The sequence below is a fragment of the Solea senegalensis genome, linkage group LG9 (genome assembly GCF_019176455.1).
Source record: "Solea senegalensis isolate Sse05_10M linkage group LG9, IFAPA_SoseM_1, whole genome shotgun sequence".
Classification (NCBI taxonomy): Eukaryota; Metazoa; Chordata; class Actinopteri; order Pleuronectiformes; family Soleidae; genus Solea; species Solea senegalensis.
Genome location: NC_058029.1, coordinates 14,524,887 through 14,544,469, shown reverse-complemented (window position 1 = coordinate 14,544,469; position 19,583 = coordinate 14,524,887). Strand labels below are relative to the sequence as shown.

The window sequence follows — 19,583 nt, the reverse complement described above, 5'->3', positions numbered from 1 at the left end:
TCTCCCGACCTGCTGTAGAGCTTAGTCTGATGCCTGACTCGTAAACAAATAAAATCCCTTTTGTATCGAGACCTGTGATTACCAGTATTTATATGCATTACAATGCAGTTAATTCCAGTTCTCGTGTTATTTATTCAGGTTTTGTTGTCCATAATGTTTCCACCCCCTCGCCTTCCCTTCCTATTATAGTGTTGTCTGTTGTTTTGTCTCCCTCGTATATTTACTTGTTGTCAGTGTTCAGGCTGGTGGTGGCTGACCCACTTTCCTGCTCCTGCCTACCAACACTCACATGCTGCTCACCATGTCGACAGCCACTCATCACCACCAGCCAAAAGTACATGGGTCTCCTCACCAATCCTCACCAGGTCATGGTTGATTTTGACTTTTGTGAGCTCAAACTCTTCAAAAATGTCATGCTGTCACTTTTCTGCCACGTCACCTCCAACTCTTGTCAATTTCGCTGGACTATAAATATGTCAGCTCAAAAATTCAGGATAGGATTCAGTTTATCGCTTAGATTATTTGTAATGAATCATTGAAATGCACTACTCCTGCTGCATCTGCATGGTGGATGAAGTTTCTCAGGTAAACTTAACATCATCAGCAACCCTTATTGTTGCCCCTGACAGTGTCATCCCTCTTGGCCCTTTAGCTTCTTCTGTCCAGCCCTATGTTCGGAACCTAGGTGTTATCCTTGACTCTGCGTCCTTTGAACAACGTTTTAAACAGCTAATACTGTTTCGTCCATCGCCGTAATATCTCTAAATTGAAACCCCTTGTGTCTAAGGTTGAATAGGAGATGATTGTCTTTTTACCTGTTTAAATAAGAAGACAGAACTCAAGGCTTTTAACTGGAACTCAGAAAAGGGCTCATATTATCCTGCCTGTTTCAGCCTCCTTTATCAGTGAATTTTACATTTTATACATTTTAAAATCTTGACCCTAACTTTTCCTTACATCTACATGGTCAGATTTTAGTACTAAGCAGTGGCACCTGTGGAACGCTCTTACCTTTTTCCCTTCACTGCCTAGACACAGCTGTCGCTTTTGAAAAGCGGTTAAAAAATGTCTTTTTAATCAGGCTTTTAGGTAGACTAGGGTTCTTATTGTTTTATTCTTTTTACTGTCCTTGTGACGCACTTTGTGATTCCACATCTGTGAAAATATGTGTGTGTGTGTGTGTGTGTTTTTCAACATCAGTACGATCTGTTCTGTGACAAATAACATCATGTCATTAGAACAGCGAGTTGGTTTCTAAGCAAACAGATGTCTCTGACACTGAACAGTTTATGCTCTATCAATACAACACAAATAACAATTTGTTTCAGTGATTTGTGAACTGTTTAATGAATTCGACCTGATCTGACAACGTGTGTGTTTAGTGATAAACTTATTTAGCTTTATCATTAAAATGGTTATATTTATTAGTATTAGTAATTATTGTATTGGCATAACCTCAATCTCAACATTCCGACATAGCTGACAACGGGAATCCACTGAACAGTGTTCCTGCGTTCTTAAATTGTTACTACAACCATAGCTCTATTTACTTGCACTTTTATATTTCAATGTTTGTTTTCTAACTGTTATCGCCCCGTTTTTTTTTTTTTATTTTTTATTATGACGTGAGCTGCTGCCTTTCTTGGCTAGGTCACCCTTGTGAAAGAGGCCTTAATCTCAATGGGTCTTTTATCTGATTAAATAAAGGTTAAATAAATAAATAAATAAATAAATAAAATACACTTTGACGTTTTAGCAGAAAAGGCTCAGGTGCTTCTGATTTGACAATTAAACAATTACAATTATTATTCAACAATGGCTGTCAGGGCAGGACAGTGAACCAGCGCGAACCCTGAAACTGGTTTCAACCGGCTGCTGTGCAAAGAGCTCAATGGGCTGGGATGTGATTGTACTGAATCTACACTTGTTCAACTTTGACATCAAACATTTGAGTTAACGTTAAAATCGATGGCATGTTTGTCCCCTTGCACCTGGTGATGGATGTTCTTAATGCTTTCCTCGCTTACGAGCAGCTGCTTCAATCAAGAGTTTAGAAACCACTTACTGAGTGACTGGCTGTGGGAGTTGCATCAGCATTGCATCCTTATCTGATTCAGCTGCTCATTGATGCACCCACTGTCTGTGAAAGGAACCTCAGTCTGGGCGACTGCTGCGACTGCAATCAACGGAAGGGATTTTTGTAGCTCAAACTGATGTATGTTGTTAATCTAGGACGGGTAGTATTGACCTTCTTTTAAGGATAGATATTTTTATCGCTTCAATGTTTTCCCACCACAAAATCAGCGCTTAATTAAAATTAGCAATTGAGCCTCGCAAGTCATTCAGCATGATTACGGCCAAATGGTGTGATTGTGATGCAGCCAAACATTTCATATCGACCCACAGACATCGAGGATGGAGGAGGCCAGGAATGAGCTGCAGGTTTAAGCATTTTTTAACCTTGCTATTTATCCCTGTATGTTATACTCATATTATTGTTCACTCATTCCGTTTTTACCGTTTTATCCATCCTTTAGTTTGCCCAAACTGGATTTTGCTTCAGTATTTCTTTTTATCCTCTTACAGAAATGGGTGGCTGCTAAAAGCAACTGTGACAACAACAATGGAGAGGAACGGACTGTGCTTTTTTTATCCAACAGCGAGGCAGCCTGTCTCCTACAACTGACCACATCCAAGGGTGACAAGGTAAACAACCGGTTTCATTTAGCTCCTGTTTGAAGTGCAGACTGCTAAATTATGGACTCCATTCATCTTGCGTTTGTCACTCAAAGATATTAACAGCAGGGTAATTTAAGGTCGCGTTGGTAGAGCTGACAGATGGACTAGATAAATAACCAGAGCCCAGTCCAGTGGCAACGGGCAAATACTACAAGACCCAGGCTTCAAAATCTCATGCCAGGCCCTGACAACAGCATCATATTATATAATCTGTAACCCACTTCTATACTTTGTGTATGTGCTGAACCATTCTCTTAGTATGTAAGACAAGTCACGTGCATTTGTTGCGAAGATGTTTCAGTGGCACAGCCAGACAATAAGAGAATATAGGGGTGAGAGTACGATTAGGTTCAACCTGAGGACATACAAGGACACACATCCAAATATGCCAAGGTAGCAAAAAACAAACAAACCAGGCCATGGGACTCCACCATGAAAAAATGAGCAACAAGTTGCTGACTCATCTCATGTATGGGACATGATCATGTGTTATAAACCTTAAACTAGATGGAAGGCAGTCTGTTGTTGTGTCGGACAAACATGTCCAATCCTCATTGCAATGTTTGAGCATTTTTACACCTTTAAATAGTCAACAGTACGTTGGCAAGAAGCCCAGTCCTTGTCTACATTTTTTTACACAACAAATGTCAGATAGCATGTTACCTGAGGCTAACAGTTGAGCTGCAACTCAACAACTAAAAAACGACACACAACAAATCCACTAATGATAAATCGTACTCACAGGTTGTGCTCCCGGATCCTGTTTATTTCCCGATTGGCCAAGCAAATCCTGAGAAAATGCAGCAGCAGACTGTGAGCTGTGTATGAAGCAAGTCCTTGTGAGGTGGTGGTAGTGAACACAGGAACAGGCTCGGGTCGGGCTGTTGAAGAATACGGTTAAAATTAACTTATTGTTGACACAGCATGATACAGATATCCAGACTCTTTTGAGCCTGCCTCCGCTCAGTCTGGGGAGTGTCTGAGGTGGTGCCTAGTTTAGGGGCCGATGTTCTTGTCTGTGTATTCGTCATATCTGTGACATCGTGATCTCATGAAGTTACAGTCTGCAAAGTGACCGAGAACTTATTTCTTTAGAGAAATAGTTCTCTGTTCTGTGCACTTTGTGCTTTTTAGGTCAGTACATGACACATCTCACTCACCCCAGTATATATCAAACATACCCTTCCAATTTGTCAGTCTATTTAAACTGCAACACTTCCCATCACTCTCTCGCTCTGCCTGTCATTCTATTAGATGCCCAGACCCACCACCACCAAGCACCCACTTGTAGGCTCTGATAGGGGGTTTAAGATATTTGCTCATCACTCCTCATGTAACATAATCTGCAGTGAGTGATGAGATCACAACCATAGATGCCAAACTCAAATATGTTTTCCTGCTCCAATAAACATTTTAAACATGAGTGGAACAACATGGTGAAATTGTGTTTTCAACTTCTATAGCAAACTTGTGAAAGTAAGAATTGCTGCTGTGCCATTCCAAATTGTCATTGGGTGCATCCAGTTTGCTCTTAATATCCTCGCTGGCCTTGTGGGTCTCCACCTGTGGTAAACTGGAATGTCTGGGCAGAGTTTAGAACAGCAAACAACTATATATACACCGTATTTGAAAGGAAGAGGGAGAAGTATGAGGGCCTTGTCAGCGACTGCCACAGAAAAGACCGGAAGACGAGGGGATGGAGTGCAGAGGTTTTGCAGCCTATATTGTACTCAGCGTCAAAGGAGAAAGGAGGAGGAGAGCCATCGAGAGCCAGCATGCTGGCATGAGAGCCATCTGCTGAGAAAGATGACTCTGGATCAAGAGAGCTGGGAGAATGCTGCTATAGGGCACAAGCTGACGCTTGATCAACCTTGACTGGGTCACCTGAGCGAGGGTGTCTGATGTTGAAAGACCCGAAACACCCAGTGACCTCAGGAACATCACTGATGATGTGCCCTAGCTTAGCATCAGAAGATGTTTCATTACTAAAAAAAAATGAATATATACATATATATATACACATATATATACATATATATATACATATACATATATATATATATACATATACATATATATACATATACATATACATATATATGTATATCTCAGCTGCAGCCTGCTGATTTGCCTGCAGCATGTCAACTTATTTTTCTCTTATTTCTTTTGATGTTCTGCTGTTTATCAAATTGGATCATAAATAACAATAGCAATTCAGCTCAACTACGCCCACCTCATGTCAGTATGTCAGTCCATTTATAAGTACAACAGTAATTTTCTCATCTCCTGACAGAGTGTGTATTTTTGTTTAACGTGAGTTTTTCATCCACCTCTAAAATATGCACATTTGTGTGAACAACAGTCTCTGATTCCCAACTTTATTACTGGTGCAACATTCTGCCGTGGTAATAAAACCAGCCAAGGTCACTAGAACTTGTCCCGACAAGGCTTTTACAAATGAATGATTTGTCCATCAGCATCAGTGAGTTTGAAACGAATGTTGCTCTCTTCACTTCACAGGAGGTTTTTTTTTTTTTCTTTAGATATGGTCAGGTGTTGATAGTGTTGGTGGTAGGCATGATGGGACCTGGCTAGTAATGTTCATTCCTGCCAGATAACACCTGCACTGTAGTATCCTGGACAAGGGAAATCATTGCTCACAGCACAACATGGGTAGTTCAACCATCTGCAGCAAATCAGCCTCAAATCATGTGAACAGTCTAGTAACTGTTCAAATTTGCTCAGTCAACTCAAAATGATTTTAGCCACGGGAAGTCTAAATAGAAGAGTTCTTATTGAGAGTGTAAACGACTGAAGAACATTACAGTACAGATGTATGGAAGGTCTCACTGGCTAAAAGACTGCACATTTACTGATGATAGGAAGTGAAATTCAATATTGAGTGTCCTCCCCCTAGAAGGCTTTCGCTTTTGCTCTTTTCATTTGTGACTGGAAGAAGAAAAATAGACCACTCTCTAGCTCAGCTCCCCAATTTCCTGCAATGTTCTCTTACAGTTAGTAGTCTTTAATTTGGAAAATTGCAGAATATGATTTGCATGGCTCTGAATTGTATGGCCAAAATGACGAACCCCGAAGCAAGCTATGAAGGTGAATTATGCATTTTACAGGAAACAGAGAATTGTGCATGACTAAATTGGTCCATCGGCCAATAAATTGGTTTGATATTTTTTTAATCATGTGTCTTTTCTTTTAACTTAATTGTTAAAGCATTGAGCAATCATTTCCACATGGAAATGCTTCCCCCCCCCATCCAGATAGCCTATTGTGTAACCTTGATTTATCGCAGAGGAGGTCACAACAATACATTTTAAAACTGCCACATTATTAGCAAGGCATAGACAAGTTTGCATACTGAATGTTTGTGAGCAGTAGAATCCACTTCTTAAACTTTTCATGGGTCATTCTTTGTGTCTCGTTTTGCTAGCACAATGTTCCCGTTGCGTCCATCGTTGAGTTAAAATGAATCACTTCCTGTGTGCAGCACGGGAATATTGCCGAGGTCAAGAGATCTAAACATCACTTTACCAAGGAACAGGAATTGACAAGGATTTGAATGTCACATACTTTTGTTCAAATTTAAAAGTTACACCCCAACTTTGGTAATATAATTATGTGCCTATAAATATAAATAATTTGGCTCTATAAATAAATAACCTTTTTTTTTTTATCTGCCAATGGGACATCTTACTGCCTCTGGCGGATGCTGGCAGCTGCCTCCCTCTATTTCACGCATGCCTCAAACAACACTCTATCATAGACAAAGGAGCATTAAGTACATGCACCAAAATCAACAAATGCTGGCACCTGATGGTCACTGCAAGTACACTTTACTGCGCTCAAGTCTCTTGAACTGCTTCGTAAGACGTCTCGTTGAACATGTCGCCCCCCCGGTGCCCCTCGTCGACTGCCTCCTGAAAAGCTTAATGTCTATTAATATTCTGGTGTGAGGAGGAAGTGAAGGTGTCTGCAATCAACAGCCGCAGGGAAAAAAAACGGCAGATGGATAATTAGACGTTATGCTGTCATGAGTAATTAAGTGCTTATCAGAGCAAAAACAAGCACATGAAAGGGAACGTACACACACACACACACACACACACACACACACAGGGAGCACATTTGTATGCTGACAGTTCCATACCTTTACAGTTTTTGCTAGCATGACTATTTAATATTTTCACAGACATGTGGAATCTGGTTGGATTACATATTAAGTTTTCTTGACACTACATGTGTGTGTCAGTATTTTTTGTATGCCTACTTGGTGCTCTTTACATTCTGGTTAATTTGCCAGTGAATACTTTTCTTTTTGAAGGTGAAAGTGGGCACCGAAGAAGTGTAAGTGATGAAAGGTTTTAGGCTATATGTGACCACGTGCCTTACACCCACGCAATCTAGTGCTGCCACTTCCATCATCACCTTCGTTGTCGCTACGAGAGGACCGGGTGAGCTGCGAGGCAGATTCATCCTCACTCTCAAACAAAATGTGCATTCAAAGCATTTATGTCAATGTCCCTGGTGACGTACTGTAACATTGTGACCTGGTCGCTTCATCTGTTTTATCTTTACAGTTTCTGTTGAAAAAAAATGATGATGCAAATTACTTAGATTCTTTCTTTGAAAGGCACATGAGACTATTAAAATGCAGGCTTGCAACACCTCTCGTACTGTGCACATCATTCTGGCAAGTACAGATTGTGTGACAATGTAAGTGCAAGGTTATTATCACTCCTTGAATACAGAGCATTCAAACATTATGCTGTTTAATCACATTGTGAAAAACAACCACACACACACACACACACAGGGAGAGAGATTGTGTATTTTCTTGCATCACTACCAAACATGCACACAACAACACAAAAGGAAATGGATGTTATAAATGCACCTTCTGTAAAGCCTTCATTGACTGTCGCGGTGAAAAGAAACAAAGCATTTTCTCTCCTTTAATGGCTGATCATCAGATGAAAAGTAGCTCTGTACTAAATATGGGCAAAAAATATCCCAAAGGGGAGCTGTCTTAGCTGTAAAGCCTCCATCTTTGCAGTTCATGCAGCTTTCACCAGCCCTTCACTTTTCAATTATTTGCTTTCTCTTCAAGTCGCAGCTCCTGTGTATGTGTGTGTGTGTGGGTATCTTTCATCCATCCATTTTCTACCCATTTATCCTCCACAAGAGGGTTGTGGGGGGGAGCTCAAGTCCCAACTGACAGAGGTGTCCAATGAAACTATAGTTTTTGGGTATTATAATACCTACTGTTTGTCATAATCAAAAAGTAAGTATGACAAAATTAACTGAGCAAATTCAAACTCCACAGGAAAAAAACACTAGATTTGAATTATCTCATGTTCAAGTTTTAGACACCACGGTCTAAAAATGTCACGAAAAGTAAAAGTGTAAAGCGTGAAACACCGAGGAGCACAGAGAGTAAATACACTTTGGAGGCAGGGCCAATCAGACACAGGTGTGACAAACGAGACACAGGTGAGACACATTAGGGCGGGGCAGACAATCGGGGCACAGAGAACACAGAGAAGAAAAACTTCAAAATAAAACAGGAAGCAAATAATAAAACGGAAAACCAGAAACAGAGCTAAAAACTCAACAACAAAAGTCCAGACTGAATAACTGTTCAACTGAAAGCAACCCAGAACATGTAAGGACATCTTTTGCGGAATAACTAAATGGAAGTGTTGCATTTGTGAGTGGTTTGACCTCTCTGTGGTTAGGTGATAGTACTGCTGCTGTGTAATGAATTGTTGTCTTTTATGAACAATAACAATGCTTTATTATTGCCCACAGCAAGTGACGATGTGCAGTAGCTTCGCAGCAGCCGTTTATCTTACAAGCACGTTTTTTTTCCATTTCTCATTTCATTTTGGTTTGTAAATCTCGCTGGGAGATTTGTTTGGGTGATTATAGAATGAGAACATCAGACCAAAAAGCTAGCCCACATCATTTTACAGCCACTGCATGTTCTTAAAAATACAAATTCAATTTGAAAAGATAGTTGTTTTGTTTTGAAATACGTGACAAGTTGTGTTCAGCCTTTGTGTCGACGTGAGGAAGATGACACGCATCAGATCCCAGAAGAAAAAGATTTTTGTGCTTAAAAATAAAGGAGATAATGAGGGAGAACAGGGACTTCATTAGCATTCAAAACAAGTTCAGTATTGTATAATTCAATACAACAATGCTGTAAAGAGGGCGTCCTCAGAGTGTTTGACTATATCAAGAAATCTAGACCCTAGCTGGCTTCAGAAATTTAATTTTTGTATCACCACAATGGGATTGAATTGACTTAAATGAAATAGATATTCAGATATTTCTGCCAATACTTGTCATTTCAATATTGCCTGTGGTGTCTGCAGTGCACAACATGAGTATGGAGAGATTATGGATTGATGATTTCTTGTCGCCTTCGTTTCACACATCTTGTTTACCGGGTACATTTGGCTCGTCTTCGTTACCACACATTGATTCTTCAACTTTGATGTTGCCGTTCTGAAAACCCCACTTTGTTTGTTGCCACTGCAGCCAAAGGCGTTTGTGATCCTCTGTTTAATGCCTAACTCAAATTATCCTGAGTGTGTGGATCAGATACGTTCATGGTCCATTTTCACCAGTGGACTTTCAAGCCATACAACTTAGATCAATATCCTTAATGGATGTTTACACATAACTCAGTGTTACTATGAGCCGCACGCACGCACGCACGCGCGCACACACACACACGCGCGTGCACACACACACACACATCCTGAGCCTGACAGTCTCGGGCTGTTTATGCATGAGCTAATAAACCAGAAACAGACTGTGCTGTGCTCATTAGATTAAGCAGTCTGAACAGGCTGTGACCTCTAAGCTGCATTTGATTTGTAGGAGTCAATATTAAAATTTAGAATACACAACATTATAGCAGACACTCAAAGTGGCTAATAAGGTGCAAATTGAACAGGCCCTGAGGTCAAAAGCACCATCACTAGCAGAGGCATCATATACATCAAGGGGTTTATATATAATATGTCCAAGTACACAGCATGGGGCCTGTATGAAGAGCACACGTCTCTGTTCCCTTTACTGTTGCAGATGGTATAAGAGGCCAATGTGAACAGGTGCAGGTTTTCGTCAAGAAAACTTCTCCTATGCCTTATTTAACGTAAGCTTGATTTTTCATTACATTTAAGACTGCATTCAAATGCAAACATAACAAGAAGGCGAGCAGGTGTTGCACGAGCAGGTGATGCACGATATATGACTCGTCAGCTTTCAGATTCTTTGATAATATTTTTTCCCATACTTATCAAATAAACAGATGTAAATTTCCCACATTTTTAAGTTTACCCACATTTCAAACATATTGGCAGCAATTCAGTGAATTGGAGATACAGATAGCTCCTCACCATAGGGATAAAAGCCAGCAATGACAACTGGCAAGGCCAGAAGAGACACAGTCTGCTACTTGCACGCGGCTTCACCATCTGCCGGCTCCAACCTGCTGAACATGAGACCCACAATAGGACTGTGATTCATATTTTTTTTTTACTTCGTGTTTGTGTATTACAGTCATTCTATTCTGGGTATTTTCACATGGTTATTACAGGGCTAAACTGATTAAATGAGTCTATATATTACTCATACTGTGGGTTTACTGAATTCCTTATGGACTAGAAAAGCATATGTACAGTATATCAGAGAATATCAGTCAGTGGCATGCATGCGTCTTTCTGCGGCTGTGAGGCAACAGGCTGGTTGAAAATTGATCGCAAGGGATAGTTTCAGAAAACTTTATTTATCCCACAGTGGGCAATTCGGTTTAACAGTTCCCAGGCATAAAATCAAAACACAATAGTAAATAAATAATGACTGCATTCATACCCAAGAAACAAGGAACATTACAACATTCCAGCTGGGAGTGAAGCAGCTCAGCGTATAGTCGCAAGCAAACAAGCAACTACCCTTGACACTGAGCATTTCACAGTCTGATCGCAGAAGGAATGAAAGAGTTTTGAGGAACGGTTTGTTTTCCTCAGGTGTGTGTGTGTGTGTGTGTGTGTGTGTGTGTGATATTGTCAACCTGAGGGCATTCAAGCAGATTCACTGGAAACAACATGGTCAGGTTGACTAATGATACCTTTTGCTTTGTGTACCACCTGTTTTTTTTCCCCAGAGTCAACCCAGGTCCTTCAACTGGACTCCAATAATCTTAGAGCGGTTTCAGTACCTTGACGGTACTGAAACCAACGGATGAAAGAAAAGGTAAAAACACTTATTCTTTCAATAAAAGAATAATAAAAGCTACATGAAGTTATTTTAGAAACACTAATGTTCAGTTTCCACGTCAAGTGGATTCTTTGCTATATGGATCCCTGATATCTGGCTGAATCTTGTAGAGCTCAACCCACTGTGACAGTTACCACACTAACACACTACCAAACTGTATACACACTTATGCAAACACAGTGTGATCAGATTAGCATGTCCTGACTGGTCAAGTGTACCTTTTTTATAGGTGATAGAGTCGTGAACCTGCAGGGACCTTTGTTTGTTTATTTATTTATTTATTAAGTCTGCAGATATCTGTGCTCATCCGTTTCACACTCAAACACACACAGATTGAACAGTGGTCTCCCGACACCTATCAAATATTTTTCACAGCTGTCCTTTGCACCAGCCAGTCAATATCAGTCTTGTGTCATTTTTTCCTACACACACACACGCACACACACACACACACGCACACACACACAATCATCACAACTAAGGTACAAATACACACAGCCGTACGGGTTGACTGACAGCCTGGTGGCTCCCAGGGAAGGAGAGGCTCAGTGTTCTGTGAAATGAGCTTAGGTTGGAGAAACTTCCAATCAATTATTTTGGCTGAGCATGTGGGCACAGGCAGACTCACACAAGTGTGACACACACACAAAATGAAACAGGAACACAAGTGGGAAAGGTAATCTATCACGAGTTCTGTATTTGTGTATTTGTGGATCATAAACAGTCTATTGTTTATGAAACCATTCTACCAAGAAGAACAAGGTGAGGACAGGATTGTGCCGTCATCTCCCTCCAAAGAGACCGACAAAACAATCTGTTCCTCCCGTCTGACACTACAAGCAGCACCAAACTGCACACATTACACACAAAACAATTTTAAACGCCACTGTATTTCACATTAAAAGCAAACAGCAGTTCAAGTTAACTGTTTTAGCCTTGAGATTGGAGACTCAGATTCACTCACTCAAATTCCCAGAAAACCAGCTGTGTGATGTGAATGTGTAACGTCTAATGTACTCAAAAATCCTTAAGGAGCTGCTCGTTGGTTAATAGACAGAGAGAAGTGGCTCTCCCTTGCCGATGTGTTCTACTTTATGGCTATAAAGTAGCCGGTTGCTTTACTTTTCAGGAATAATTACCTATTAGAGAACACACTCAATCTCACCCATTCAGCGTCTTAATGATTTAACTCCATGATCAAGAAATGAAGGAACACAACACATTTTACTTGGTTTCTAACAGGGTTTTACATATGCACATGTCTCCTAACCAGTTAATGTGATGTATTTACTGAAAATGTGAGCTCCTGCTATAACCTGAATCTTATTTCCTCTGTTAACTGGTTTCCTGCATGTGCATCGAAGCACATGGGACTTAAAGTGATGCCCCAGTCTGTAGACTATAATATGAAGCGTAATCAAGCCTTGTGTAATGGTTTGGCAGTCAACAGTGTTTTGTTTGGTTTTTTGCTTTAAAGAGGGTAACAATTACAATCAGCATCCAAATGTGCTGTACATGTGAAGAGTTGCAGAAAAACCACATGTTCACCTCGGTCTCAGAACACATTAGGACAAGTTGGACATTTGCTTTGTGAAACCTGGACTGTGCACAGTGAATTGTGTGTAATTTAAATGTATTATTTTTTATTATTATTATTCATGCATCACCCTGTTCTGTCCCAATTTGACTTTATGAGATGCAAAATAACATTTTAATTCTTTGTCTTTCTGTGTCAGAGCTGTATATGTTGACTCACAGAGAAGCCATAACAAGAGGCAGTGGAAGGCATGTTTTTCATGTGGAGGCCCCACAGGAGAAGTAGGAGGAGGAGGAGGAGGGGGAGGTGTCACCAAAGGACTACAACCAGGCCCTTGTCCCTTTTAAATGCTTGCTCCTCATTTACTGCTGTTTTCCTCACAGGACACCATCTCACAGACTAGAAAATACACATTTGCGTGTGTAATTACAGTGAAACAACTCAGGTGTCTTTTGAAATGTTGTCTTCTCCGCTTAGTCAGAATATTTTGTTTATTTTACCTTCACAATGATCAGTATAAATTCACTTCAGCAGAATAGCCTTTATTGACATATTCAACAGGTTAGAGTTGCACTGATTTACTTCATCTTTCCAGGCTAGAGCTTTCCTTAAATGGAAAAAGTGGTTGTTTCTCTGAAGACTAGTGAGGCTAAATAACTGCAAAGGACATTACCTTTTTTTACTGAAGGGTATTTTTCTTTGGTCCACTGCAAACATCCCTGGAGTGAAATTAATTATGTTGCACAAACAAACTACCTATCCAGTATTTACAGTTGAAAAGGGGAAACAAAGTGTAAGCCAGTTGGCTTCATGAGAAGTCGTAGGAGGAGTTATGACCTGTGAATGCCTCTCATTGGCTTCCTGTTCAGGTCAACTGACTCCATCACACTTGGCTGAAGTTTGAGACCCAGCATGTCCACAAGCTTCTGCTTCACAAAGACAGACTTTGTACACGAGGATGTCCACAGAAGGTCTGTAAACACTTCCACATCAGACGCCTGCAGTTGTACTCAAAAACACCCCGGGTTTTAAAGCAGTGGCCTTAAGGACTTATGGACGAGAGTAATAAATAAATATAGAAATTCAGTGGTGAGTTTTTGGCAGAAATATAACATCCTAATATTTTTTTTAATATAATTTCTTTGTATAATCGCTTTAAGATACAAATCATCTCGTTTTCGTGGCCTTAGAATGAGCCAGGTGCAGGTGAGAGTCTTTGTTTATAGAGACTGCCTCCTTGCACCATTCTAGATAAGATTAGATTTTACCTTATTGATCCCACACTGGGGAAAATCACTTGTTACGTGCAGCAGCAGAAGGGTCAGGAGTGGTCAAGCACTACAATAAGTAGTAGTACAATAATCAGTTTTAATTATACAAATGCAAAAAAAATTACTATAAAAAACTATAAACAGGAACATGCTACTACATTAGCAGGAGCCGACAAAGCAGCCATAGTTTGAGGTTTGCATTTCAAAGGAAAAGTTCACTGATCAAACAAAGAACATCCTATAGGAAAGCCACTGCAGTTCACACATGTGTCTGTGTACGCAAGATATTTGTCACACAGTTATGATGCAGAAGAGGTTTTTGTTGTTTTTGATTTATTTATTCATTTATTTTGTGAAGTGCCAACTAGTTGTGCTGTCACCAGTAAGAATCAAATCTCCTGTTTTGAAGCCTTGAAATTGGAAGATTGGATAATGCTATGTTGATATTATACCACTGGAAATTCACAGATGTCACTTGGAACCAGTAACTTTTGGGTCCACTCTTAAATGTCATGTTTGACATCTATTTTAACATGTTCAGTTGAAAAATACCTGAAACTAACTACGACCGTTAACTGGCTCAGGGTGGATATTCAACATTCTAACTTGCTGTTTTCTTCCAATTTCAAGACAACAGCCACTTTTATATATGCATACACATAATATGTGGCTCTGGCACACACAGTCAACACAAACTGATGAACTGTCAGGCTTCTATCAAGCTTGGCAGTAAATGCAGCAAAACAAGCTGTATATATAGGGAATTCACAATTACCATATCTCAATCATCTGGAGTCCCACAAGGATCAGCACCGGGGCCAATCCTGTTTAGTCTCCATGCTAATAACTAACCAAATGTCGGTCCAAACTATAAAAACCACATATGCTGATGACACAGTAATACACAAACAAGCAAGTAAACTCCAATATTTTTGTCTCCATTTGTTAAGTACTGCCTGTGAGGTATTAGTGTGATGTCCTGTGTAAATGTTTGGTTTATGTTAACTGCCTTAGGAGCACGGTTGTATTTTAGCAATTGTGCAAATTTCAACATATTTAAATTGATGTTTTCTGTGATTTGTTGAATGATGTGCATTATCCTAAACATGGACAAAAACACTGGTAAAAAACACAAACCAGAACAGAGGACTTGACCTAGAACGAACTGAAGACTGGATTTAAATACAAGCAAGGAGACTAATGAGACACAGGTGGAGAGCAGGGAACAGAAGAATGAGTAATTTAACAACAAAAAAAGGGAAGCTGATTGGCTGACACAGGAGCAGGGAGGACTAATGAGACTAATGTGGAACAGGTGGGTGAGTGTAGAGACTGAGAGAGGCCACACCCTCACAGAGTCACAAGGACAACATAAAGGAAAATCCCAAACCTAAAACAAAGACCAAAATAAAGATTTCAAACCATGACATGAATGGACTGCATGGCTCAAGAGTTTGAGAGTTTGTTTAGCGACCAGAATATTCCTAGTTTGCACTACATCGAAAAGCATGACACACAGACTGTAAATCAGTCATATAAAAACTAAGGATATGTATTTCAGTTTGAAGACTGACTACTCACTGAAACTGAAGAATATTTAATATCACGATGAGTGTTTCATCTTCAAATCTTGGTTCCTTGCTGCAATTGAAGCACTTTCTCATTTCTCAGATATTTGTACGTAATTGAAAATACGGATCACTTCACTGGAATCTCCCCCTGAGCCTGGTGAGATTTCCTTAAGTTCATTGGCCTTCAATAAAGCCCTTTAAAATGCAGATTTCCCTTAATGTGAACTCAGATAGTCTCCAAAATAAGGATACCACTTCAACTAACTAATTTAGCTGATTTATTCAATGTACAAGTCACATTTGTTAGTCATATCAAAAGTCACCAGACTGTTGCTGAGTGAGTTGTATCAGCAGTTAAGACCTCAGTAATGACCACTGAGCTCTTCAGAAGAGAAAAATAATACTGCACAGTCTCTGCAATGGTAAGAATTCACAAAACACATTTCCCTAGTATTGCCATTTGTCTCAATACATGTCCATTTACCAGAAATTGAACCCCTGGTTCAGTCCTGGGTCCACTGAAACAATTCACTTTGTTTATGGGTATCAATGAACAAACAGGGAAACATCTTATCACAGCAGTAACAATGCAAACTACCTGGTCAGAGGGAAAAGGTTTTGTGAGGAGCACACACAAACAAACACACACACACACACACACACACACACACACAAGAGAGAAACTTGGCAGTCTACGCTTTGCCCGGGGGAAACAATGAGCGGAAACAGAAATAAAAAGAAATAAAAAGTTCCACATTGTTGGAGAATTTCTCTCATAAGCTTTATCGACGTCTGCCAGCTCACACTGCCCCACAGGAGCTCAAGAGAAAAGAAGAAACTTTAACAAACTGTTTTGCAAGCTGAACAACTGACCTTAGAGGTAATAACTGCTCACACCTGCTGCTCATGGCTCACATTCTCTGCTGGCTTCTGACAAACCCAAGGTATCCTCTGTATTTAGCATTAAGTGAATCAGGTGGTGGAGGGAAACCAGACAGGCTGTGGTGTCCAGACCGGCTGATGACAAGCTTGGGAAAGCACCTCCTGACTGCGTACCACCTGAATTGAGTCTGTGTGCACCACGAAAAGGCTGAAGTAAAGCAACATGTGCAGTGTTTATCTAACCATACATGTTGTGTACAGAGATGCAAACTTTGTGCATTTTTCACAACTGATCGTTGAACGGCTTTATCATCAACGGCTGTTAATCAATATTAAATTGTAAGGTGAGGAATTGCGAATGAAAAGACTACAAAAACAATGAGGCTCTTGCTTGAAAAGGTTGCTTATGTTGGTCTGGTGTTTCTCAGCTAGTTTTTTTTTTTAAATAAAAATAAACCAAGGGTGTTTACTTAAGTAGGTCCAGCTGCAAATAACATCTGCCCTGGGTTCTACTGAACATATTGCCTGACTAACAAGGAAATCACTTTCTTTGAATCAAGATTTATAGCCAGAGTAGAGTGCTTAATATAATAATATAAACCTTAATATTTTCCAATCAGTTAGCAGCATGGATGTAGTTGCACTATCCTACACCTGAGTAGGATAGTGCAGGGAGGCACAGGTGTAGCTCCTTGAATAAAAGCTTATCAATTACAATTTCTTTTTCTGCTAATTTAGCACTTTGATTGATGAATGTCCTCTGCTGATATAAATCAATTACAGGTCCATAGAAATTACATGCAAAGAAAATTAATCAGGCATCCTAATTTACTGATACATTTTTGATGCAATCCAAAGTGGCTGGTGTGTGACAGTCAGAGGGGTGGGATGTGTGTTAGTGAGGTGATGGAAGGTTGTGTGAGTTTGAGAAGGTGATAGACAGAGAAGACTAAAAATAATACAGAGCGAGTGTGAATGCTGCTATTTTTGGTTTTCTTTGCCTTTTTTTTGTCACAGAAGAGAAAGTGAGGTGAGAATGGGACATCAAGGAGCAATGTGCGTCATGGAAAACTACCACCTTTATCTCATGATATCGATATCACAACCTGAGTATCTACCGATAATGATATCACTAGTTTAAACTGCTTCATTCATTCATCTTTATGAGGGTTGTGGGGCTGCTGGTGACTATTCCAGGGTGGATGGCACTGAGTACACACTGGACAGGTCACTAGTCCGTCACAGAGACTTACAAGAATTCACTCTTACACCTACAGGCCACTGCATGTTTTAGGACTGTGGGAGCTGCTTAACGTCTTAGGGAAGTGTGAATGTGCGTGTGTGGGGTGTAAATGTGTATTTAAAAATTTAAATCTTTAGATCCCTGTGGAACGCTCTCTCTTTTTGTTGCACTACTTGTTGTATGTACAGCTTAATGACAATAAAGTGATTCGCTAACCACTACACCAACCGTGTGGCCCTTTAAACTTCCTCACTGTCTAGTAAATCTTTTGCTCCTATAATGAAGAAATAAACAGCCCACAACATGACTATTTTCCCCAATAAGAAATGACTTGGCATGACATGTATATTTGAATTGTTCTGTCGACATTGAAGTCGTGTTCACAAACAATTTGAATATTTTATACTTGAATAGCTCCCTGGCTGCAATATAGAGACTTTATATCAGCAGTTATATCGGCTTTTGGCCCATTTCCCTGCCCATCATACATTTTCTTTTGTTTTTGTTTTCCCAGTGTCTCCCTATTGTCTCTTCCTTTGATCCACTTGGATGACAGTTTTCAGTGTTTCATCGTAGTGCTTTGTTTGTGTCGTTCTCTCTCTTTGTTTTCCATGCCTCTAGCATCATGCAGTTCTGGTTCACAGAGTTGCTTGAGCGGAACAGGCAGTTACAGGCGTGGGTCTTTGAAGGGCTGCTTGATTTCCTCTGGATGACAGGCCTCTTCAACCCACAGGGCCTCCTGACAGCCATGAGACAGCCAGGTACACACAGCATCAGCTACCTACCTACTCATCCACCAGCAGATGGCAAATAGCACGAGGAGGGAGAGGCAGGCATATGGCACACACAGCGTTACAGGCAAGCAAATGTATTTTTTTTTGTTAAATACCAATATTTAACGTGTTGAGATGAATAGTGTGACGTGGTGATTCTATGAGAGGTGGTCAGATCATAATAAGCAGCAGGATTGAGACTGATTTCAAGCTGAGGCAGCACACATTTTACTCACATGTTGCTTGACTCAACATAACCAATTAGAAACTAGGAAGACTCAGACTGAGGTAAATGTGTGTGAGGAAATCAATTCAACACTTTGTTACAATGCTGCTGTGAATTATTGAATGTGAAAACATGCAAATACAAATACTTTGTTAACAGCGACGTTGATTCCTCAGTAAGGACTTTACTGGATAATACTGCAAATGGCAGCCACAGACACCCAGGATTTTTTTTTACTTTATGCCCACTAACCATAACCTGAGTGACATGAAGTTTTAGGCCTTATCCACATGGAAAAACAACTTTCCCTCTATAATCTTTATCCTACATTACATTGTTTCAAGAAATGCCATCATGTGCACAACCCCCCAAAAAATGAATCTAAATGCTGTAGTACATATGCCAGGCCTGTATGTGGCACTGTAATGTTGCCACAGAGATACACCAAAGCGGAAGATGACGACAATCAATGCAAGAGCAGAAGCAAGACAAAGGTGGGGCTATGACGTCATTATTATCACAAATTAAAAATGTTGAATAGCGACCCACCAAACTTGTATACCCTCTTCACAGGTAATAGATTATATTCTTAGATTACAACCCATGTGAAGGGAGCTTCATTCATTCATTTTGGGTGCTGGTCCGTGTCATTGGGTCAACTCTTGTATGTCCATTTTTTTAGTAAGGTTTTTGTCCTTTTTCCAAATGAGGATAAAGTGACTGCAGGGTCACAGCACTCACATTTAATCTATGTTGCACTCTGCTCGCTTTTTTAAAATCATATTTATTTTCTTTCTTTCTGTAAGTAGTGTCTCTCACAGTGCAGCAGTGCCATCCATGGCGAGCACTTGTCTACCTTTCTTGTTATTGTACCTCTATTAGAGCCCTAACATCACAATTGATTTTTATGAGGAAACAAATGTCAGTTCTGTCATTCTGTACAGCCCACATCACTGCCTTAACAAGCTTTGTGGAAATGTAACAGGGAAATGGAGCGGATGCCATCTCTTTATTGTTGGAGACAGTTTGGTTTGCAT

General features: G+C 40.1%; 1 long non-coding RNA gene across 1 annotated transcript; it reads left to right on the top strand.

Annotated features, from left to right (window-relative positions):
• Nucleotides 1-262: 262 nt before the first annotated feature.
• LOC122775049 lies at nt 263-13,154 on the top strand. The gene is made up of 4 exons (XR_006361058.1): nt 263-365; nt 2,587-2,706; nt 10,931-11,019; nt 12,780-13,154. It is a non-coding gene; the product is annotated as an uncharacterized LOC122775049 (long non-coding RNA).
• The last annotated feature ends 6,429 nt before the right edge of the window (nt 13,155-19,583 follow it).